The sequence below is a fragment of the Mus musculus genome, chromosome 2, assembly GCF_000001635.26.
Source record: "Mus musculus strain C57BL/6J chromosome 2, GRCm38.p6 C57BL/6J".
NCBI classification, from domain to species: Eukaryota; Metazoa; Chordata; class Mammalia; order Rodentia; family Muridae; genus Mus; species Mus musculus.
Window position 1 is genome coordinate 54477891 of NC_000068.7, and position 25389 is coordinate 54503279.

At 36.9% G+C, this 25389-nt stretch overlaps 1 protein-coding gene across 9 annotated transcripts in view; it reads left to right on the forward strand.

Moving 5' to 3' along the window:
• Galnt13 (polypeptide N-acetylgalactosaminyltransferase 13) overlaps positions 1-25389 on the forward strand; it is a 682099-nt gene that overhangs the window by 41680 nt on the left and 615030 nt on the right. The gene's annotated exons all lie outside the window — the stretch shown is intronic.

The window sequence follows — 25389 nt, forward strand, 5'->3', positions numbered from 1 at the left end:
TTCAAGTTTTCTAATTACTGATTTCATTATTGTAGTTATTCACTTAGACCACTCTGATTTATTATGTCAGTGGCATGTTAATTAATTAATTATTAATTAATTTGCTTTCAATACATACCCAACACAGCTCCCCTTCCTTCTACTTCTCCCTGTCCCTGCTGCAGCTCTCTTTTTGAGATCCACTCCTGTTTCTCTTCAGAAAAGAGCAGGCTTGCCAGGGATACCTACTGAACACAGCATAACAAGATACAAGAAATCTTGGCATAAACCCTCATATCAAGGCAGGGTGAGGCACCCCAGGAGCAGGAAAAGTTTCCATATATGTTATTCTTAACTTATTTGACAGAATAAAGGGGGTGTTTAGTGATATTAGCCAGGTTCCAATATCTATTTTGTTTTAAAAAGTATTCTATCTATCTATCTATCTATCTATCTATCTATCTATCTATCTACCTACCTATCTATCTATCTTGTACTTTATATATAAACATTACCTTCCATTCTTCTCCTTCATGGTTTGCTCACAGTTTCTTCAAAGTGATGACTTTAAGTTTTCAAAAACGACATTTGTTTCCACCAATAGTTTCTGTGTAAGAGCCTGCATATTAAGAGTGCATCTGTGTGACGAAAGGATGGACCATCTAGAGACTGCCATATCTGGGGATCCATCTCATAATCAGCTTCCAAATGCTGACACCATTGCATACACTAGCAAGATTTTGCTGAAAGGACCCAGATAGAGCTGTCTCTTGTGAGACTATGCCAGGACCTAGCAAACACAGAAGTGGATGCTCACAGTCAGCTATTGGATGTATCACAGGGCCCCCAATGGAGGAGCTAGAGAAAGTACCCAAGGAGCTAAAGGGATCAGCAACCCTATAGGTGGAACAACAATATGAACTAAACGGTACCCACGGAGCTCGTGTCTCTAGCTGCATACGTATCAGAAAATGGCCTAGTCAGCCATCAGTGGAAAGAGAGGCCCATTTGTTGTGCAAACTTTATATGCCTCAGTACAGGGGAATGCCAGGGCCAGGAAGTGGGAGTGGTTGGGTAGGGAAGTGGGGGGAGGAGGGTATGGGGTACTTGAAATGTAAATGAAGAAAATACCTAATTAAAAAAAAAGAGTTCATCATGTTCTGTTTGTGAATGGGAGTTTTGGATTTGTGTAAACATTATTTTCAGACTGCTGAAAATGGTTTTCCTGCTGTTGTTTGTTCACCTGTTAGTCTTATTTATTATGTCATTGTTTTTATTTATTTATGTTGAGTGGTGTTTCACTCTCAAATTGGACTGTTTTGAGGTAGAATAAAAATGAAAGTTCATGAAAGAAAGTTGAAATTTTACTTGATAAAATAAAGTTAGAATATTGAAGTTCTCAAGATTCATTCATTAAACCATACAAATCTTACAGAACTCATGTTGGGTTATAGGCCAGAGGCTGGATACTTGCCTAACCTATGTAAGGGACAGCAAACAAAATAAATATTACAAAAGACTAACCATAACTGACTATTTTATTGTATGGTAGAGACTCTAGGAACCATAGCAATTACCTGCTTAACTACCTGGTTTAGTTAAGGAGTATGAAGTGAGCGGCAGCTTTGGAGTAGGCTTTTGAAGAAAAAAATAGGAATTTAATAGTGGGAGTGCTGATGTTTATGCATTTTTCCTAATATAATTCTGTAAAAAATGAGGTATAATGAGTAGGTACTTTAGAATCAAGTTAATATATTAAGAAAAATTGGCTTTAAATCTTGGATTCCTCATTTATTAGCTCTTGGACAATGAAAAAATTCCATATTGTCATTTTTAATGAAGGTAAGAGCAATAACTGTGTCATTCATGTTTAACTGATGTTTGCTATGGACACATGTCTGCTGAGTAGGTTCTAGGTGTTGTTTATTTAGTACTCAGCTACTTGGAATTTTCAATTCATGTATATTTATTATAAAACACCATAATTGATAATCACACAATATAAAGGATACAATGCAGATATTCAATGAATACTCTTCATTGAAATGATAAAATATAAATTGAATTTCAGTCTTTTTCATTAACAGCAAAATTTTCATTATAGCTTTGGTAGAAAACAAAAATCAGCATGTACAGTGTGTGTGTGTGTGTGTGTGTGTGTGTGTGTGTGTGTGTGTGTGTGTGTGTTTGTTGTAGAATTCTGTGTTAGCTACCAACCTAAGGTAAAAAATAATTATGAGCTCTTTTAGAGGTACAAGGTGACAATTTTGATGTGCTAATGGAACTAAAATTCTTATCTTGAGCAAGAAGTGAAAAATTTATTAAAAAAATAGTTGAAATTTTAGGTTGTCAAAACTTTTGGGGAACAGTCATCCAAGTGCTTTGTAAGAAATTCATGGAACTAGGGTTACAGTCACGGGAAATCCATTAGGGCTCTGTTGTGTACACTTCACTTTCAACAACACAGGTAGCCTGGGGAAGAACACCAGGATTCTGATATGTCATATTTATTTTCATATTAGGGAAATGTGCAGTAGAAAGTTTGGCTCTTTCATTTACGGAGTGCAGATCAAGACTTTTATACTTCTACTGCTTCTTTATGTCTTTAGTCTAAAAGTTAAATACTAAGATTCTATGGTAGACCTTGGTAGGTCAATTTCTTGGCATGAAAACACTATTCTCTCTGTCTCTCTCTCTGTGTTTGTCTCTCTGACTCTTTCTGTCTCTCTCTCATTGTGTGAGGATCATAGAATTTATTTACAAAAATGTACATGGATCACGTGCTACACAACCAGTAGTACAATGTTGCCATAGGATTTTTTGATTATTTTATTTATTTACATTTCAAATGTCGTCCCTTTCCCAGTTTCCCTCCTCAAGCCACCCTACTACCTCCTCTCTCCCCTCCTGCCTGTATGAGGGTGCTCCCCCACCTGCCCACCTACTTATGCCTCAGTGCCCTTACATTCCCCTACCCTGGGTCATTGAGCCTCCACATGACCAAGGGAGTCCCCTCCCATTGATGTCCAATAAGGCAGTGCTCTGCTACATATCCTGCTGGATCCATGGGTTGCCCCCCCCCCCCACCATGTGTTCCCTTTGGTTGGTGGTTTAGTCCCTGGGAGCTTTGTGGGGATCTGGTTAGTTGATATTGTTGTTCTTCCTATGGGATTGCAAACCCCTTCAGCTTCTACAATCCTTACCCAATATTCTCCATTGGGAACCCTGCACTCAGTTCGATGTTTCGTGTGTACATGTGCATCTGTATTGGTCAGGCTCTGACAAGCCTCTCAGGGGATAGCAATACCTGGCTCCTGTCAGTAAGCACTTCTTGACATCAGCAATAGTGTCTGGGTTTGGGGTTAGCAGGTGGGATGGATCCCTAGGTGAGGCAGTCTATGGATGCCCTTTCCTTCAGTCTCTGGTTCACTCTTTGTCCCTGCATTTCCTTTTGACAGGAAGGATTCTGTATTAATATTTCTGAGGAGGGTGTGTGGCCCCATCCCTCAACCAGGGGCCCCTGGCTATCCATTGAATATGGTATCTACAGTTTCTATCTCCTCTTTGTTGGGTATTTCGGCTAATGTCCTCTCTGTTGGGTCCTGGGAATCTCTTGTCTCCCTGGCATCAGGGACCTTCTAGTGTCTACCCCCAGTTACCCATCCCCCACTGCTACACTAGTCTCAAACCATACAATGTGTATAGGTTCCTTATTAATGAGCTTGTATTACTTAATTTGAAATAAATGTAATAACAATTGGCAAATATTAACTGCTGACAGGGCTGCTTAGGAACCAATTCCCTTGGAGATTATGCTTTTTTGTAAAACAAACAAACAAACCAAAACAAGAAAACAACAACAACAACCCTTTGCGTGTAAGCAGCTTTTTTTTTTCCTGAACTCAGAGGCTCCACGTCTTGTTTCTATTACATTTTTAGAAGTTAAAATGACTAACTCCACGTCTTGTTTGCACTCCGCTTTGCTCTTAGTGTCATGGTGAGCAGTTTAGAATGATGTTTTGAGGTTTGTCTCCTGACTCATCTTCCTGTTTTCATTGCCTTTAGCTGTGAGGTGTTCTCAGCACCATCTTATGACTGAATGATCATACTGAAGCTTCATTTTGGGAGATCAAATTTAGCTATTATTGACTCCAAGTATTTTACACTTGAAACAAAATCAGCAATGCATTATTGGATATATTTTAAAAATGTATTTAAAAAGATTATTGTTCTGAATGTAGAAGAGCCCACTTTTATTTTTAATGTTCATTTGTCTCAACCAACACACATTTACAAATTTTAAATTGTTATTTTACTTTTTTATGTTTATGAATATGCATGCCTGATGCCTGTGGAAGTCAGAAGAGGGCAACAGATTTTCTAGAAGTTGAGTCACAGATGGTTGTGAGACGCCATTTGGGGACTGGGAATTAGACTCAGGTTCTCTGGAGAACAATTTTTGTTCTTAACTGTTCGTCACCCTCTCTTGGCCCTTAGAGAGGAGATCTACTCTATTTATGCTCTTGGTTTGAACCTGAAAGACTTTTAAAATGTTGTACTTTTATTTTCCTGATTTGGTCTCTGGAAAGCAAATCTAAGGGTTTTGCTTAGCAATTATATTTTATTTAATACAATTAATACTTAGGGGATGTTCCTTATTGAGACAGTAAACAGTGGTAGAAATAGGAGGAAGAAAGAAGAATTACTCTCAAGGAAATGTGGCTGCCAGATTGTAGAAAGAATATATGCTCACTTTTAAATGAAACTACTAAAACATGTCATAAACATGTGTAAAACAATTAAATTTAAACATCCATTTCAAGTCTGTACGAAACTGTAATGGTGTGAATAAGAAAAATAAAACATGATGAGGAGGTCCGAGGAAACAGATCTAATGCTGGGCTTTTGTTCCAAGATTTTGTCATTTGTGTTTGGCCTAGATCTGGATGGAGGTAGGAAATGATATCAGGCTAGTCAAAGAAGTGGCCTAGCAAATTTCGGCAGTGAAGGGGGCATCACCATGCACAGTTCATGACAAGCTATGTGGTGCACAGAGTGAGTTTACCAAGTAAAGCAAACAGGTAGATTGGGATCAAAGGTTAGAGTCACACTGGTAAACAATCAACATATTAAACACATGTGATAGGCAATTTAAAGGAGAGTAGGGAGAGTATTTTCTGGGCTCTAATCTAGTGAACTACATTTTCCTTTCTCTCAATAAAACTTTGGCACTGTCTTCAGAATAGGTTTTGGTTGAAATTTGGTAGACAAGAGGATCAAGTGTCAGTATCTCAAGATAACCTCATGAGATTTAAAGATGATATTAGGACCTGAGGTAATAGTCATGGGAATGAGAAGGATGATGTGATAGCTGAGATCTGGAAGGGAACATAGTCAGAGAGGAGTTGGGATTTATCAAGAACAAGGCTCGCTTTAAATGCTCCTGACCTCCTTGCTATTCTGCCCAAAGGTATACTGAGACAAACATTAGTTAAACAACTTGTCTGGGTTATCAAGTTTAAATATAGCACAACCAACGCTGGAGCCCCTTGCTCCTGGGACTGCAGTTTGCTTCTCTGCTACTAGTGCTCAAGAAATAATTCATGTTTCCAGGGCGACTGGACTGGAAAGCGAGTTGCTGACAGCCTTTTGCCTATTTTCCAGACTTTACCCCTTCTTTAAACAGGTCCTCAGATGGGGAGAAAAATCGTTTGACCTTTAGGGAGAAAGTTCCCTTATGGTGAGTGATGAGTCTCTGGTACGCATTAACTTGTAGGCTAGCAGCAGGAACAGTGTAATTTATGATATTACTCAATTATAAATTAGAATAGTAAATATGTCAACTTAGTGTGATTTATCATCCTTCCTTAGCAGAGCTCAAAACGAAACAAGGCTAGAGTGTTAAATTGAAGATTTAATACCTTGGGTTCATGAAAGCCCAATATTTCAGACTTAGTTTACTTATCATGCTGACCAATAATTTTGACAAGGAGGACTAGAGGTTCAGCATAGGGAGTATCATTTTTTTTCTGTTCTGTGCAAATCTTACTGCTGAAGAAAAGGGCTCAGGTTCTGTGCTGAGTTTTTTAATAATTAATTAATTAATTAATTAATTAATTAATTTTTACATTTCAGATTTTATTCCCCCACACCCTGTCCACCCTCCTACTGTTCTACTTCTTTTTTTTTTCATTTTTTATTAAATATTTTCTTCATTTACATTTCAAATGCTTTACTGAAAGTCCCCTATCCCCTCCTCCCCCGCCCTGCTCCCCTACCCACCCACTCCCACTTCTTGGCCTTGGAGTTACTCTGTACTGGGGCATATAAAGTTTGTAAGACCAACGGGCCACTCTTCCCAATGATGGATGACTAGGCCATCTTCTGATACATATGCAGCTAGAGTCAAGAGCTCCGGGGTACTGGTTAGTTCATATTGTTGTTCCATCTATAGGGTTGCAGATCCCCCAGCTCCTTGGGTGCTTTCTCTAGCTCCTCCATTGGGGGCCCTGTGATCCATCCAATAGCTGACTGTGAGCATCCACTTCTGTATTTGCCAGGTACTGGCATAGCCTCACAAAAGACAGCTATACTAGGGTCCTTTCAGCAAAATCTTGCTGGCACATACAATAGTGTCTGCGTTTGGTGACTGATTATGGGATGGATCTCTGGGTGGGGCAGTCTCTGGATGGTCCATCCTTCTGTCTCAGCTCCAAACTTTGTCTCTGTAACTCCTCATATGGGTATTTTGTTCCCCATTCACACTTTGGTCTTCCTTCTTCTTGAGTTTCATGTGTTTTGCAAATTGTATCTTGGGTATTCTAAGTTTCTGAGCTAATATCCACTTATCAGTGAGTGCATATCATGTGAGTTCTTTTGTGATTGGATTACCTCACTCAGGATGATCTCCTCCAGATCCATTCATTTGCCTAAGAATTTCATAAGTTCATTATTTTTAATAGCTGAGTAGTACTCCATGTGTAAATGAACCACATTTTCTGTATCCATTCCTCTGTTGAGGGATATCTGGGTTCTTTCCAGCTTCTGGCTTTTATAAATAAGGCTGCTATGAACATAGTGGAGCATGTGTTTTTGTTATATGTTGGAGCATCTTGTAGTTATATGCCCAGGAGTGGTATAGCTGGGTCCTCAGGTAACACTATGTCCAATTTTCTGAGGAGCCGCCAGACTGATTTCCAGAATTAGTGATCAGACTTGAGACTGTGCGATGGCAACCCACTTTCTCCTTTGATGCCATGTCTTCCTGCTGGAGTTGTGCGCTATAAGTTCCCTCTCCCTACTGTCAGGCATTTAATCTAAGGTCCCTCCCTTTGAGTCCCGAGAGTCTCTCATCTCCCAGGTCTCTGGTGCGTTCTGGAGGGTCGCCCTAACCTCCTGAGGTTGCCTGTTTCCATTCTTTCTGTGGCCCTCAGGACTTCAGTCTTTTTCCCTCACTCAATACCAGGTCAGGTTCCCCTCTTTCCCCAGCCTTCGTTTCACTTTCCCTCGTAGGTCCCTCCCATCATCTCCAATGGTGATTACATTCTTCTCCCTCCCTAGTGGGACTGAGGCATCCTCACTTGGGCCCTTTAACTTGCTGACATTTTTGAGTTCTGTGGAGTGTGTCTTGGATATTCTAACTTTTTTTTTTTGACTAATATTCACTTACTAGTGAGAACATACCACGCATGCCTTTTTGAGTGTGAGTTTCCTCACTTAGAATGATAATTACTAGTTCCTTCTATTTGATTGCAATATTGAACAAGGATGTCCTCATTCTTAATAGCTGAGTAGTATTCCATTGTGTAAATGAACCATATTTTCTGTCTCCATTCTTCTGTCATGGGAATTCTGGGTTGTTTCTAGCATCTGGATATCACAAATAAGGCAGCTATGAACATAGTGGAACACATGCCCCTGTGGCATGGTGGGGTATCGTTTGGGTATGTCCCCAAGAGTGGTATAGCTGGGTCTTCAGGTAAATCTATTTCCAATTTTCTGAGAAACCTCCAGACTGATTTCCAGAGTGGTTGTTCCAGTTTGCAATCCCACCAGCAATGGAGGAGTGTTCCTCTTAATCCACATCCTCTCCAACATGTGTTGTCACCTGAGGTTTTGATCTTAGCCATTCTGATTGGTAGAATGTGGGATCTCAGGGTCTCTTTGATTTGCAATTCTCTGATCACTAAGGACTTTGAACATTTATTTAGGTGCATATCAGCCATTTGAGATTCTCTGATGATTTTAATGCAAACAGCTTCTTGAGTGTATGGTTTTGAGATTTATTCAATTTTGTTTTTCAGGTTCTTCGTTTTTAAAAGGCTGTTGTAATAGGAAGTTGTCTTCTAAATACAGTGGATCTGTAGTTCATGTTGGGTTATCAAATTTTATCTCATACATTAACAATTTTAATTTACCGGTCATAATCAGGAAATTATTGTCATTTAAGTTTTGTTGTGAAAATGTATGAATCTAATGGATAGATTCATAAAATATTGTTCTTTTCTTAAAAATTATCCATACATCCTTCAGAAAGACTAAGAAGCCTTTTTATATCCCAGATACATTTTCTTCCTCCCAAAGAGTTCCCGTTTCTACTATTTCCAGAATATTCTGGCTTAAACATTAATTACTTCCTTGCTTTTCAATATAGTTTTACTATACCAGCCCATGTTCCTCTCCACACACTTTTAGTATAGTATGACTTAAAATACCTCTGGCACATAGTTATGCATTCCACATACATTTTTCTATGAGAGCCTTTCTTTCCTGAAGGTGTATTTGCAACTTTTGTTAGCGTTATGCGAGGTTCCCTAATTTTTATTGCCCATGTCATATTGCATTACACAAAAATACTACAGAATATTTATTCATTGCAGTGTTGATGGGATCTGAGTTATTTCTAGATTTGAGTTATTATGAATCATGTCATTAGCAGTCTTTTTGAATCCTTGCTGATCATGCTCATGTATTTCTGTTGGGTGTATACTTAGCAGGAGAATTGCTGGGGTCTATTGCATTCAAACCTTCAATTTCAGCAGTTACAACCAGACTGTTTTCAAAAAGTTCTTAACTAATTACACAGCTGTCATCAACGTCTGCAAACTCCCATTGTTTACTCTTACTGAAGCTTAGTGTAATCAATCTCTTTAATTTTAGCCATTTGGGGTGAGACGTTACATCACATTTCCCTATCGAGTAATGCAGTTCTGAGCTCTGCTTTAACTTTATATGGATATCGCCGTATATTGTCCAGAGTTTTTGTCTATTTTTCTTTTGTGTTGGTGGATTTTTAATTATTAACATTCAGAACTTAGTTATCTTTGCACAAAGATATATGTGCTTCAGCAAATATGGTGGAATGGATATATTTCTACTGATTTTCCCTCTTCTATGATAATTTACTCTCCTCCCTCTCTCCCTACCTTTGCTCTCTCTCTCCATTCCTCCTCTTTCTTCCTTCACAGTTCTTTTCCTCTTTAGCTTCCCTCTACTTTCTGCTTCCCACCTCTACTTCCCTTTGCTTCTCGTCCCTCCCTTCTCTCTTCCCATCTTTTCCTCCTTATTTTACTCCCCCCTTCCCTCCCTTACTATCCCTGTACTTCACCACCTTCCTTTCCTTTCCCTTCCATCTTTTTGCCCCTCTCCTCTTCTTTTCTCCTCTCTTTTTTTTTTCCGTTTCCTTTGCTCTTAGCCCTCATTCATGCTAATCATGCAGCCAGCCAAGAGTCATTGCTTAAAGAGGTTAAGAGGTTTTTATTTTATTATTATATTTTTGATTAAACTACTCAAATTCTAATTTTGATTTCTCTTCACAGTCACTTTTTGAATGACTTGAGGTCAAGCTCATGTTAGATTTTTCTTCTAAAGCAATTTTTTTTTTTGCCAGGTTTAATGTCCACATCTATATATAATTCCAGGAATCAGAAGCAGGCAGATGTCTGTAAGTTGAAGCTAGCCCAATCTAAAACGTAAATTCTGCACCGGCTAGGATTCCTTAGAGAGGCTGTTTTCAAAAGTAGTAAGCAAGCAAAAACATCTGCTTGCTTCTAAAGCCCAGATCATATAAATTAAAAAAAAAAAACAATTTTGTTTTGAAAATTTTGTGAGATTCTTACTTTGTAGCTCCTGGTTTACTTGACACCCTCTGTGCAGACTAAGTGAGCCTTGACCTTATGATCCTCCTGTCTCTACCACCTGAATTCCCGACTACCTGGACAAGTTATATAACATAGTAGCTTTTTCTTTGCCCACAGCTTTCAATTCCATGTTTATCATAATGTTCCATAAATGTCTTGTGGGCCTATTATTCTACTTAATTATTCTCTCCTTATATTTATAATTCCATTTATAACTATGATCATGTTAAAATCACTCCTTGTGTGGCCTAAAGAAGACTCTTACCGTGTTGTGTCTTTATTTGGAAGCTCTAAGTGTCCACAGTTACTTACTGAGCATAGTTTATCTGATAAGGCCATAGGAATGAAATCAGGCCAAGGTTGGAGTGGGGAATAGCAAGACTGATGCTGTCACAACGTTATTTAGAGCAATCAGAATTTTTATACCTTTAACAGAAACAGAATAGAATGAAAGTTTCCAGAAACTACAGTTGTAGTTGCCAGGGCACAATGACATTTGCAAGTTATACAGGGCACACAAGATTAACTTCTAAGACCAATTGTCCTGTAAAACTTCCATGCTTTCTTGACTTCCAAGAAATCATACAGAGAAACACAAGGAAGCCCGAACACCTCACTCCCTGGGGGAGTGCTTCAGTCTCTCAGAGCCCTGGGAGCCATGGAGTCTAACCAGAAAAATCTAGAAAACATGACTCTCAAGAGAGTTAGGCCAAGTTAATTTTATGGGTCATTACAGGAGGCCTCTTAGTGCTGTCTTACTTAATATGATTTTAAGAATTTCCTTGCCAAACTCAACAAAATATTGAAATTTTATGTTATGGATCTCACTTGATATCTCATTATTACATATTTAAGAACAGATATAATTTTAGTATAGACTTTTAATCTATGTGCTGGTTAGTTTTTGTCAACTTGATACAAACCAGAGTCACCTGGAAAGATAGAACCACAAGAATTTCTCTCTGAGGGCATTTTCAATTTCACCATGGACAGTTCCACTTCTGAAAGATGATCCTGGATGGTATAAGAAAGCAAGCTAAGTAGCAAGCTAACCAGCACCCCCAGAGCTTGTGTCTCTAGCTGCATAGGTAGGAGAAGATGGCCTAGTCGGCCATCACTGGGAAGAGAGGCCCTTTGGTATTGCTAACTTTATATGCCCCAGTACGGAGAAATGCCAGGGCCAAGAAGCAGGAGTGGGTGGGTAGGGGAGCAGGAGGGGGAGGGTATAGGGAACTTTCAGGATAGCATTTGAAATGTATATAAAGAAAATATCTAAAAACAAAACAAAACAAAACAAAACAAACAAACAAACAAACAAAAACCCAAAAACCCAAGCAAGCTAAGGAAGCCATTATACAGCCTTTTTTCATAGACTCTGGTTGTGTCCCTGATATGGCTTTACATGATGACGGATTTTGATGTGGGAGTGTAAACCAAATAAACCCTTTCCTTCTCCAAGTTAATTTTGGTCATGATGTTTAACCAAGCAATAGAAAAAAAACCCAATACAGCAACAAAAACAACAACAATAATAGTAATAATAATAATGATGATGATGATAATGGAGAATGTCATGCAAACTTCATTTATTTTATTTAACATACTCTCAAACATGATTTATAATTTTCTGTATAGAGACTATGCATTTTGGTAATTTGTATGTAGTTTTACATATTGTTATATTTATATATTGCATTTTAAAATTTATTTAATTTATTCATTATAAAAGTTACATTTACTTATTTTTTTGTATGTGTGCCTATAGGTTTGTATGAGCCTGTATATGTTTATGAGCACGTCCTTGTGGAAGTAAAAGCAAAACTTAAGGGAGTCAGGTCTGTCCTTCCACCATGTTAGTTCTGGGGCTAGACCTCACTCTTGGCGACAAGCACCGCTTACTTGCTGAGCCATCTCACCGGCCCTTCAACTGTTATTTTTCTGTTTGTGTCTTGTATTATGTAGTATATTTATATTAGACTTCTAGTCATAGATTTTTATCTTACTTATATATACAGTTTTAATAGATTACTTTGAATTTATAATCAAAACCCATATTGTTCATGAATAGGAAAATTACTATTTAAAAGTGTTTTCATTTTACATTTTATTTCTTTGCATGTCATGTGGACTCGTGTACAGAGATTAAAATAATGCTATTGAAGTGCAAGGAGGTGACTCCATTGACTTCTTTGAACGAACAGATTAACAGCATTTTACTATTAACTATGTTGTCCCCCTTTAACATATATTAAATTTAGAATATTTATTTAAATTTTATTTTTCATGAGTAAAATTAAAGACTTAACTTTTCCTTTGTTTTCATGGAACAATATCTTGCTGTTTCCCAGGCTGGCCTAGAATTCTTATATTTTAAGTGTCCTTTTGCTTCAGCTTTCCAAGAAGTTGGGACATAGAAGCATATGCTCTGCTGTTGCTAGATTTTAAATTTTTAACAAATGCTTCTCTTGAGGATATAAAATACTTTTTATTTTACTTTGTATACCTCTTGGAAGTTTTTTTTCCCCTATATTTCCTTAGAACAGATGATATACCAAATGATTTTAGTGTTTGGTGCCTAACCTTTTCAGAACTCCTTGCATGCTTGTATTCAAGAGAAAACCTGGAATCTCTCTCTGTAGCAGAGTGTTGCAGCCAGCCATCTAATGTTCTCAGTGCTGGTGATAGGAGGTTACAATCCCCTTTGTTTTTTTGTCATATATATGCATGATGCACCTGGGGCCAAGGTTCATGGCTCTTTTAATGTGCCTAGCCACATCTCTCATGGACTCAAACTTTTTCCAAGACTACAGAGTTCTTTGATAGGAGAGGAGGATCTTGATATTTCTCCAAGATCAGCAGAACTTGCTTTGTGTTCTTGTAGGGCACTGGGCACAATAGTTACCTTTAGTACTGACAATGGCTGGTGATCTGCGATATTTCTTCCCATCACCACTTTGATGGTGATGATATATTTTTCTCATTTTCTCTCAAAGGTCCTCATATGTTTGCTGCTTCCTCTGAGTGGCTGTTCCCTAAGCAGTTTTAGTCTGGTTGTTTGTACATGTTTCCAGAACTTGAAGTCACTATCCTGGTTTTAGCATTTAAGTTCTTCTGTCAATAGGAATCGTCACCATGGGTAGATATGTTACACCATGTACATATACAACTTGATCCTCAATGCATTCCCAATAGTTCAAGGCAAATATTAAAATCAGTTGTTATATTTGTATTGTGCACAACAAAAATGAAGTAAACAGCATGTAAATAGCTGACACAAGACTCTCCTTTGAGAGATTCACAGCAAACTCTATGCGGTATTTTCTTTCTAGCCATCATTATACTTAGTTATAACTGTAGTTGTTGTATGTATTGTTTCTGTACAAATGTACCAACTCCATCACATACCTCATAGAAATGAAGCGAAGGGAACACACTGAATGTACTCTTAGCTATTGTCTCTTAGCAACAAGACACTAACATTTAAGTAATCTGACTTTTGATACCAGCTCACCTGGTCTTAGGCAGTATTCTATTGCATAGAAGAAATGATATGATCACAACACTTATAAAAGAAAGCATTCAATTGGGGCTTGGTTATAGTTTCAAAAGTTTAGTCTATTTACAATTTCAGAGATTCATTCTATTGTCAGTATTTATGGAAATATGGTGGCATGTAGGCAGACATGGTATGGAGTAGTATTTGAGAGTTCTATATATGAATCTGTAGGCAGCAGGAAGAGAGGGATGCTGTGCATGGCTCTAGCTTCTGAAAACCCAAATCCATATCCAGTAACACATTTGCTCCAACAAAGCCAAGCCTACTTAATGAAGACCACACCTTCTAATAGCCCTGGAATGGTGAGCCTTTCTGGTGAGTGTACATTTGAATATATGAGCCAGTGAGGGCCATTCTTCAAACCACCACAGACCAGCATAGTTTCTTTCATGATGTGATACTCAATTCTGAGGTATATTCAATAAATTACTAATTACATGAAATCAATTGAAATTCTTACTTGCTATTATCATATTAGCTGTGAAAGGCATTGACCATAATTATGTTGATATGTTTTTTTTTTTGTCTATTCTATTCAGGTTGGTAAAAAATATGTATAATATATTCATTTTATGTTATTATAAATTTCATGAATACAAACATAACCTTTTTTTAACATTGGATAGAACTTTGTACTTTAAATAGTTAACAACCTTAACTAGTATTTTCAGCTGTACAGCTTTTAATAATTTTCTTTATGTGTATGAATTTTTGTCTGTATGCATGCCTGTGCATCACTTGTGTGCCTGGTACTCAAGACAGTCAGAAGAGGGCTTCAGATACTCTAGAACTGGAAATACAGGTGACTGTGAGCCACCATGTGTGTGCTAGGAATTAAACCTGTGTACTCTTAACTACCAGACCATTTATCTAGTACCAATGTATAATTTGTTTAATATATTTTGACTTGGTAATAGTGTTACAATTAGTTTTTTATAATAATACCTTGTGTAATACTTCACTACAATTATGTAAAAACTAATAAGTAGAATAGGGAGTAGATTTTTCCATGAACTTTTAAGTGTTCCAGGACTCAGTTTCCTCAGCTGACAAATTAGACTGGGACTTGACCTTTATTTATCATCTGACAGTTTTAAAACACCTTAGTATTGTGATTTTTTTCTTTAGTCAGATTAATATGTCTAAAAATTCTAAGGATGAACAAATAAGTGCAACCAAAGTTTAATTTTTATAAAGATTTCCTTTGTTGAATATTTTACCATAGTTTCAACAATGATTTTAATTGAATAACTTGATATTATGTATTAGAAAATTGTCTTATAATTTTTAATTTTTAGAATTGCTACCTTTGACAGAATGTTTAATTTTTAATGAGTAAGTTGAATTTTCTGACCATTAGGTTATACATTTATAAAACGGGTAACCTCTTAATATCCTGACATAGACAAAGTGAGATAATGGTGTTGAAAAGAACTGTTCTGTGTTGAGCTCTTCAGACAATTCAATGGGAATTGACAGAAAAGCCCCATGCTGCTCTGGGCTAAAGATTATTTGACAAATTTTAAAATTTATAATGTAACGACAATGAGCTATCATTTAAAGCTTGTGTTTACTTTTGCTAATCTGTTGTTGTTGCTGCTGTTGCTGTTGTTGTTGCTGCTGTTGGTCTTTGTTTTGCTTCTATCATGCCTATTGCAGTTTTGGGAGTTGGAGTTAGCTGCATGCCCCAGTGGCCAGGCCAGCATGGGAGGTCTGTATTGACTTTTGTGTGTGGAATGTTTCTCTGAGGTCTTTTCCACATGTAATCATTGTTTGCATCTGTAGCATCTGCTTGGGATCCAGTGAGGCTGAAACAAAGGGTGTGTCATTTGCTCTATGTGGCTGCTGTGTGCTGTCTGCTGTCTTGAATGTGCCTATCTGCACTGATATTTAGGGATCCCGTTCTATAAATAGCAAGTTATCAGTAAAAGCCTGTTTGCCATATGGCAAGATGGTGTATGCTGTTACACTGATTAAGTGCAACAGAAACTTCTATAAAACTATAAAACTGTGGAGTATCTTTATTCTAAAACTAATATATAGTGACTGTGTAGTCCTTGTTTTTGTGTGTGCATGCATGTTGATTAATACTACTGTCATCTTTAGTACTCTTGAATTGATGTATGTCCTATGTCCATTAAATTGCATAAGCACACAGATGAAGTTTTGCTTCCTTCTGGTACTGTTTTTGAGATAAAGATACAGAACACAAATAGCCAGGAAGTCTACTTTGCATTTTTGTCTTGTCAGACCCTTTAATGATTTTGAAAATTTGATTTTAACAATGAGGAAATTTCCAAGACATGTAAGCATCTTAAAGGGAAAATTTCAACATTTTAATATTTTCTAAAAGCATTAAAAATTTTGACAAGAAACAAAACCTCTTAATAATATTGACAAAATGCAGTGGACCACAACAATAACATTATAACTAGTAAACTGAATTACACACCCGCTGAAATGAAACAGAATTGCTATGCAAAACCCTCACGAAATTCAATCCAAATAGCCCACCTGCAAGCCAGAAAATAGAGTTACCAAACATGCTGCTGAATATTCTGTTCTCCTGTTGCCAGGCAACTCACCTCATACACCTAGTTGAGCAGCCAGAGGGTCAATCTTGGTAACTGAAAGGTCCAATTGGAAATGAAGTGGAAAGAAGGAGAGAGAGAAAGATAAGAAAGAAAAGAGTGTCATTTCAAAAGTTATCCATGTTACTCATGACCCCTATTTTTTCTAGTAATAGACATCTAGCTCAGTGCAAATTCACCTGGGATTTTCCTGCCTCAGTCATACCTTTCTTTTGTGTTTTTATATGTATGTATACAAAAGGTTGTCAATGATTGATTTTTTAGTAGAGAGATTGTTATGAATAATGGCTATCATAATTAGAGTATGTTCCCTAAAAGTACTATGAGGTTCTAGTCATATGATATAGTTTGATTTGCTCATGTTCGTTTGTTGTGGTGCTTGGGATCAGATTCAGGGTCTCACGTGCTAACCAAGTCATCTAGAACTTGTTTAGTATCTCCATCTACCAGTCACACTGTTAGCTTAATTTAGTCATGTTTTAACAGAACTGCAATCTAAAGTGATAGTTAGCCAAAAGTTTCCTAATGCAAATTAAAATATGAACTACTAGTGTTGGAATAAGTGAAGGGACAGAGAAGGAAGTGTTTCTTTGTTTTCCACTATGGACCTTGAAGATGAGACATGCCTAGCAAAGGATATGAGTTTAAGAGGAGAATCTCTGAGAAAAAGCCTTCATGGGACAATCTCTTTCTTTCCACACACTTTGATATCAAATATCTCTACATTTCTGCGCTTTATCCTTTCTGTGACTCTAAGTGACACATGCCATACAGAGAGAATAGCACCTGTGTTGCTCGAAGATGTGGATGTTCTGCCAGTGCAGAGTTCAGGGACCCTTTCACCTTGCCTTCCAGCAATTCTTCTACATTTAAGAACCACTGCCTTCATGCATTCTGGAGATCTTATTTCTGTACATGTGTGGAGAACTAATTTAGATGAATACCTTCCTTCATATATTCAATATTCTTCCTCTGTTGATTTTGGTTGTCACATTAAACATATCAAAATACTTCTTCCTAAAGGTACCATACAGGTGTGAATACATTCTTCCTTTTCCCAGGTCTGGTTTTGACCATGTTGTAATTCTCGTCTCTATTAGTAGTCAAATGCTTAAAAAACTGTGCACACATCACCTATCACCTTTGATGTTTAATGTTTCAAGACTTTTCTATGCTCCTCTGAAGATGCACTAAGGTCATCAAATGTAGTCTTATCACTTCACATAGAAAATAATTTCGTTTTGACTTGGGACAATTTTATACCTTTTATCAGTCCTGGGTCTTAGAAACATACTGTCTTTAACTTTACAACACTGTGCATATATTACTCTTAGCCTGATAATCCTTGCCCAGCCTCTTTCTTGAGGTTATATTTCTTACAGATTTGTATTTTATAAGACTCACCTTTTCTCTTTCACATTCTCTCTAAGGACAGTTACTTTCCACAGCTTTAGTTAACACTGATTTACTGACTCCCTTATGTTTCCTTCTTCTAGAATTTTATCTCTATACTCATCTGCCTCTGGCCACCCCACTGAGACACTCCATAGACACTTCAAAGTCAACAAGGCTATCAGTATATATTTGAATGCCTCTACTTTGACTAATATAAGCTTAATTTTAAAATGTAACAGCAGAATATAAAAAGAATAAGATACAAATATAAAATATTACTATTTACCAACAGTGTTGAGCTTAAACTTTATTCCTGAGCACTCTTTTGATTTTTTTTTCTTTTGGTTTTTCGAGACAGGGTTTCTCTGTGTACTTTGGCTGTCCTAGAACTCACTCTGTAGACCAGGCTGGCCTCGAATTCAGAAATCTGCCTGCCTCTGCCTCCCGAGTGCTGGGATTAAAGGCATGCACCACCACCACCACCCTGCTTGATTTTTGCCTAGAAGTGCTATTCTATAAAACCCAGTGGCCTTGAGTCAAAGTCTTTCAAATATTGCTAGCAATCTTTTATTGCTTATATTATTTATTCATATTTCAAATGTTGTTCCCCTCCTGGTTTCCTCTCTGCAAATCACCCATACCATGCCCCTCCTTTTGCCTCTATGAGGGTATCCTCCTACCCATTCCTGCTTCGCTGCTCTAGCATTTCCTTATGCTGGGGTATTGATCCTCCACTGGAACAAGGGCCCCCCTCCTACTGTTGTCAGATAAGGCAATCCTCTTTTATATATGTAGCTCTACCCATAGGTCCCTCCATGTGTACTCTTTGGTTGGTGGTTTAGTCCCTGGGATCTCTGGGTGGTCCGGTTAGTTGATATTGTTGTTCTTCTTATAGGGTTGCAATCCCGTTCAGCTCCTTTCCTTCTTTCTCTCTTCCACTGGGTCCCTGGGCTCAGTCTGATGGTTGGCTGTGAGTATTTGCATCTGTATTTGTCAAGCTCTGGCAGAGCTACTCAGAGGACAGCTATACCAGGCTCCTGTCAGCAAGTGCTTCTTGGCATCAGCAATAGTGTCTGGCTTGGTGTCTGCAGATGGGTTGGATCCTTAGGTTGGGCGGTCTTTCAGTTTTTATGTGGAGTTTCAGTATTTCCATATGAGTGCAGGTGGTTATCATTCTAAGTCGTTATTAATTTTTATCTCATTTTGTGTGTACTCAGGGAAAGAACTTGGTGTGTGTCTTATGGTCTTTTGCAAGAGAAACATTTTCAGTACAATGGCATGTGTATACTGAATCCAAATATAAGGATCTACATAAAACATGAAGTGGGTGTCAGAAAGATGGGAAAATAAGAACTATTGACACATAAAAAGCAATCGTTAATTATACCCCACTGAACCAAATTTTAAGTTGAAATGAAAAATTTAAGTTAGGTGATTTTTATAATTAAAGTATAGAGAATAAATCTGACATGTAAAAAATAAGTGTAAGAGTTTTGTTAGAAATATAACTTGAGTATGCAGAAAGAGATTGTATTTTTAAAATATAAAAAGAATTGAATAATCGGGAATTAAAATGGCATACTGAAAAAGCTCATACACTGGCTAATATGCTTCACTGATTTAGATTGCTGCCTTTGTATATACCCTCCAGAAATATGAAGCACAAAGCAAAATAAAGAGCTGATTGCTGTTCTGATGGGGTGTAGCTGAATGCATGTGGGAAACCAGAGAGTTTTATACTGACATTTTTTTTTTAAAGAAGGGAATCATACCAGCATTTTCTTTCTCAGTTTGAACACTTTCATTTCACAGAAATTAATAGATAGGAGATCTTTGAATCAAGCACACCTACTGATTTGTTCTGATGCCAATCAGTAGTTAGAATGCATTTATCTCGCTTATCAGAATCAAAGAAAAATATTATAACTGTTCAGCCACATAAATGGTGCAGCTTTTCCATCGGCTAAACAGATGTTATTGATTTTGAAGCTTTATATCTTTGCTGTTTGAGCTAAAAAAAAGCTCCATAAAGCCTTTGTAGATGATTTATGAACTATTTGTTTGTAGAATTTTGGCCTTGACTCAAATATGAAGTGCAATAAGAAAAAAATGTTTATTATCTCATTGTATCTCACTGCAACAATGTCAGCTATAAAGATACCATTTCTAGAACTGAAGCAACTAGGGTAAACTAAGGTAGAGAGATAAAAATTCTCTTCTACCTCTTGATGTAATGCTCCCAACTGGCCATGTTCCGCATAGATTACTTATGTGTAATATTTTAAAAGAAAACTTGTCAAATGTGGGTTCATTTGTAAATGTTGTGACATACTGATGGTAGAAACCTAGATATATCTTACTTCTTACCTTGAAATGGTCGTGAAGTCAGGTGTAGTAACATTCTAGATTAGATATTTGTGAGAGGACTATAGATTATATAAATTATTTATTTCTTATTTAAATTTTCCTCTGAGTAAAATCAAAGACCTTGCTTGCTTTTAGTATGGAGGCCCCCTTGCTCATGATAATTTTATTTCTTGATATGACCTTTCCTGTCATCTCAGCCATAATTTTTATTTTCTAATTATAGTATTGACACTTTTGTATTGTAGTAGGTCCTACTATATTTTTCAGGTGACTCCATTATCATGCAAATTTAGCCTCAACTGTGTAAAGGAAAAAATCTTCTAGTCCTAATATGCATGCCTTTCACATTTCAGTTTCCTTATGGGAGTGCACAATAAGTTTGATTCATGTTATGTTATTTGGAGTTGAGCAACATTTAGACTTCTAGTAGGTGTTTAATTAGAGTATCATTCCTAATTTTCTGTGATCACTGACATTGTTATATTTTTTATCATTGTGATAAACATTATGACTAAAAACAGTTTGAGAAAAAAGGGATTATTTCATATCATGGTTTATAGTCAACCATCTAGGGAAGTCAGGGCAGGAATTCAGTCCTGGTAGGAACCTGGAGGCAGGAACTGTTGCAAAGGCCATGGATGGATACTGCTTAGTGGCAAGTTTGCTCTTCCGAGCTTTTTCAGACTGGTTTTGTATACTATCCAGGGCCTCCACCCTAGAGTGGACATCATTCACAGTCAGTTAGATCCTCCTACATTAATCACCAATCATAGATGCCCCAATACAGGGGAATGCCAGGGCCAGGAAGTGGGAGTGGGTGGGTTGAGGAGCAGGGCGAGGAGAGGGTTTAGGGAGCTTGGGGATAACATTTGAAATGTAAATGAAGAAAATATCTAATAAAAACAAATAAGAAAATGTCCCATACGCTTACCCACAGGATAATTCTGTGAGGGCACATTCTCAGGAAGAGTTTTCTTTCTTTCTTTCTTTCTTTTTTTTGTGGGACATTTTTTAAATTGGGTATTTATTTCATTTACATTTCCAATGCTATCCCAAAAGTCCCCCACACGCTCCCGCACCCACTCCCCCACCCACCCACTCCCACTTCTTGGCCCTGTCTTTCCCCTGTACTCAGGCATATAAAGTTTGCATGACCAATGGGCCTCTCTTTCCACTGATGGCCGACTAGGCCATTTTCTGATTCATATGCAGCTAGAGACACCTGCAATAACTCTCCTGGGCATATATCCAGAAGATGTTCCAACCAGTAAGAAGGACACATGCTCCACTATGTTCATAGCAGCCTTATTTATAATAGCCAGAAACTGGAAAGAACCCAGATGTCCCTCAACAGAGGAATGGATTCAGAAAATGTGGTACATTTACACAATGGAGTACTACTCAGCTATTTAAAAGAATGAATTTATGAAATTTCTAGGCAAATGGATGGACCTGGAGGGCATCATCCTGAGTGGGGTAACCTAATCACAAAAGAACTCATACGATATGTACTCACTGATAAGTGGATATTAGCCCAGAAACTTAGAATACCCAAGATATAAGGAAGAGTTTTCTATTTTACGAATGACTTCAGCTTGTGTCAAGTTAAGAAAGACAGCTATACTATAACTTTGTCTGTTGATATTGCTAGATTTGAGAGAGCCATTGATATCAGCAAAAGTCATATTTACAGTAACAACGACAATGATACAAATTCTCTATGAAAATCTAGCTTTGGAAACCTAGCCACTTTCTTAAAAGAAATGTAAAGTTTTAATAATATTATCTGTTCTGAGTCAGATATATTTGGCAATATTGGTAAGACATTTAAACAGTTGTTTAAAGTTGGCCTCATTTAGTGGGAGGGTCTGCTTTCTCCTTTCTTTCTCACTTTTCTTCTTGTGAATCTTGGAACAGTCTTTTGAGCCTGTTTGTACATGATCTCATCCTAGCTCCCTTTGTCCATATACTCACATAGGCACAAACATAAATACCACATAACATAGAATTTTAGGTTTCATTAATAAACCAGTATATTTTTGGTTTTCTAATTTACATTGTTAACAAAATTCATGTTTTCTGTATCATCAGGTAATATATACCATTTACTAATTATATAGAGGTAAAACAATAATAACAAAAGGAGTGCCCAAAACCCTGTCAGCCTCAACTACTTTTTGTACACTTTTATGTGAATTTATTTGAAATAGTTGCATTCATAAGGAATAAATGATGATACCTTAACTTATTGATATTGCCATGTAACATTTCGTATGATACTAAAATTTTCCTTATATTTGTCATAACTATATAACATGCCATCAAATAGCTATATATATATATATATATATATATATATATATATATATATATATATATATAAAATCTACTTTTAATAAACATTATAGTTACAATATCTAGAAATTAAGACCTTTCTTCTAAGATGTATTAAAACATTTCTAGTAGATAAATTATTAATTTAAAACATTGTAAATTCATGAACTAGGTTAAATATCTTACTTTTAATAAATCCCACTTCTTTCCAAAAATGTTTTTAATTGGTTTACATTGAAACTTTCAAAGTAGCTACAACACTTTGAATCCCCTTTACTAAGCCAGAATTTTGTTTAAAATAAAATTTGATTTCAACATAAAGTTCTTAGCACAATTTTCAATTATAAGATAGGAAAGGTGTTCCAGAGACTGCCCCACCTAGGGATCCATCTCATCTGCTGACACCAAATCCGGACACTATAGCTGATGCCAAGAAGTACTTACTGACAGGATTCTGGTATAGCTGTCCCCTGAGAGGCTCTTCCAGAGCCAGACCAATACAGATGCAGATGTACACAGCCAAACACTGGACTGAGTGTGGGGACCCCAGTGGGAAAGTTAGGGCAAGGACTGAAGGAGCTGAAGGGGTTTGCAACCTCATAGGAAGAACAACAATATCAACCAACCAGACTCCCCATAGCTCCCAAGGACTAAACCACCAACCAAAGAGTACACAGGGGATAGCCATGCCTCCAGCTGGACATGTAGCAGAGAGTTGCCTTATCTGGCATCTCTAGGAGGGGAACACCTTGGTCCTGTGGAGGCTTGATGACCCAGGATAGAGGAACACTAGGCTGCTAAGGCATGAGTGGGTAGGGAGCACTCTCATAGAGGCGGGGAAGGGAATAGGGGGCTTGTGGAGGGGAAACTGAGAAGTAAATAAATAAAATAAGCAATAAAAAAGATGATTCTGATAGGAAAGGCATTGTCATATTTATGGATTAGCTGCTTATGCACTTGCACACATAATGATAGTCCTTGTTTCACCATCAAATATTCTGAACACAAAATGAGTGTTACCTTTCTTCACACATTTTAGCAAACTTCTTTACCTTATAGCTTTTCTGAGTTTGTTAAAATTAGATTCTGTAGTTTTATATTGCACCACTAAAGACTGGATGGCAACGTACAGTATTAGTGATGCTATATTTATTTCAAAGTTACTTTGGTAATAAGAACACATGCTTTGAACTTTTGAGGATATAGTATTTTTATTTTACTGTTAATTAATTGGAGACTGATTATTCAATATTCCAATTATTTAGCTCCTTGTTTTTTATTTGCTTCTTCCTTCTAATTGCCTGTTTTTCCAGCACATAATATATGATTAATAGCTTCATCAGGAAAAATTAACAAAAAAAATCCAGGAAAATAAATTAACAAGTAAGCCTGTATGATATTTAATGAGAGTTTTTGGTATAAAGGCAATTAAATATTTAATCCATTATTACTCGTACAGCCATTTTTAAGAAAGACACGCAGCTTTTCCTGTTGATAAGTTCTGTTTAATAATTCTTAAATACATAAGTAAGCAAGTCAATTTTTTATGCATTTGTGCAGTTTAGTACTCCCCAGAGGAATCTATGGCAAGACTACTTTTGTCCCCTTTCATTTTTAGTGCTGGAGATCGTTGTGTGCCTTAGAATTCTGGTTTATTTCTCTTTCTTTGACTGTCTCATTGCTTGCCTGGGCAGTAAGAATGACTCAGATAATGCTACATGGCAATTTACCTACTCTTCATCATCTTCTATAATTGAATGCGTTTGTTTTGAAGAGAACACCTAGGTGAGGCGCCCATGTATCCCTTTCCTCATTTCACAGAAAGCACTTGGAATACATTCTTTAACTTTTGTTTTTTTTCCTTTGGTCAGGAAAAATTTAGAGGCCTTAAGGTCAGCTTGACCTTAAGATTGCCTGTAAGACTGTGTCATCATTTGACAACTCATAGAGGCATTTAGTTTCCTTTACCACTCTAGTTTTGTCTTAAATCTCTAGGTTTTATATTCAGTTGGACATTTTCGACTTGTTTTTCTGCCTTGGTGACTACTAATGAATGAACTTACACCACTGGTGCCAAGTGCTAAGAAAAATGTTGAACACATCAGTGATTCTTCAGTAAATTTCAAGTGATGATTTCTTTCAAATAACTTTTTTTCTTTGTGATCGACATACATTGCTTTCCATAAGCATCCTTTGCATAGACTTAATTGAGTAATCATTGAATAATAATCAACGTAGTAGAATCACGTTATGATATATTTTGGCTTTTGACAGGTATGGCATCTTCATGGAGTAGATATCCAATGTAGACTCATTGTGGAAAGGTTAATGTAGCACCTACTGACAACACACAACATTCCATTTGTGAATGTTGTCATCCTGTGAATATTTTCTGTAAGAGTACTATTAATTTATTCATTTGAAGCCATGTATTTTTTGTGGTTGCATTCTCACCACATTGATAATTATGTAGTAAAAATAGCCCTTAATGAGAGTTCCACATCTTATAAGCATTTCACCTTTATTTCCTTTCCAATCTCAACTCCAGTGCTCTTGATTACCCGCATCTTTACTGGGTATTAACACAGATTATACAAAGTATGTTCTTTTACATGTTTTTATCTTTAGTGCCTTGCATAGTGTTAACATCTGTATGGCCACTTGCCTCTTTCTGTAGTATGCTTGGAAATTATATTTTATTTTTTAGGTCACAGTTAGATTCTAAAAGTAATACAAATATACCAAACTTATAAATATCTAATTGAAAATTTATCTCAGTTTTAATAATAAGAGATTACTAATTGTCTTAGTCAGTGTTCTATTGTTGTGAAGAGTCACCATGACCATGGCAACTCTTAAAAAAAAAAACATTTCTTTGGGGCTTGCTTATAGTGTTTGAGGTTTGGTCCATTATCATAATGGCAATGAGCATGACCACATGGAAGCAGACATGGTGCTGGAGAGGTAACAGGGTTCTATATCTGTATCCACAGACAATTAAGAGTCTGACACTGGTGGACCTAGCTAG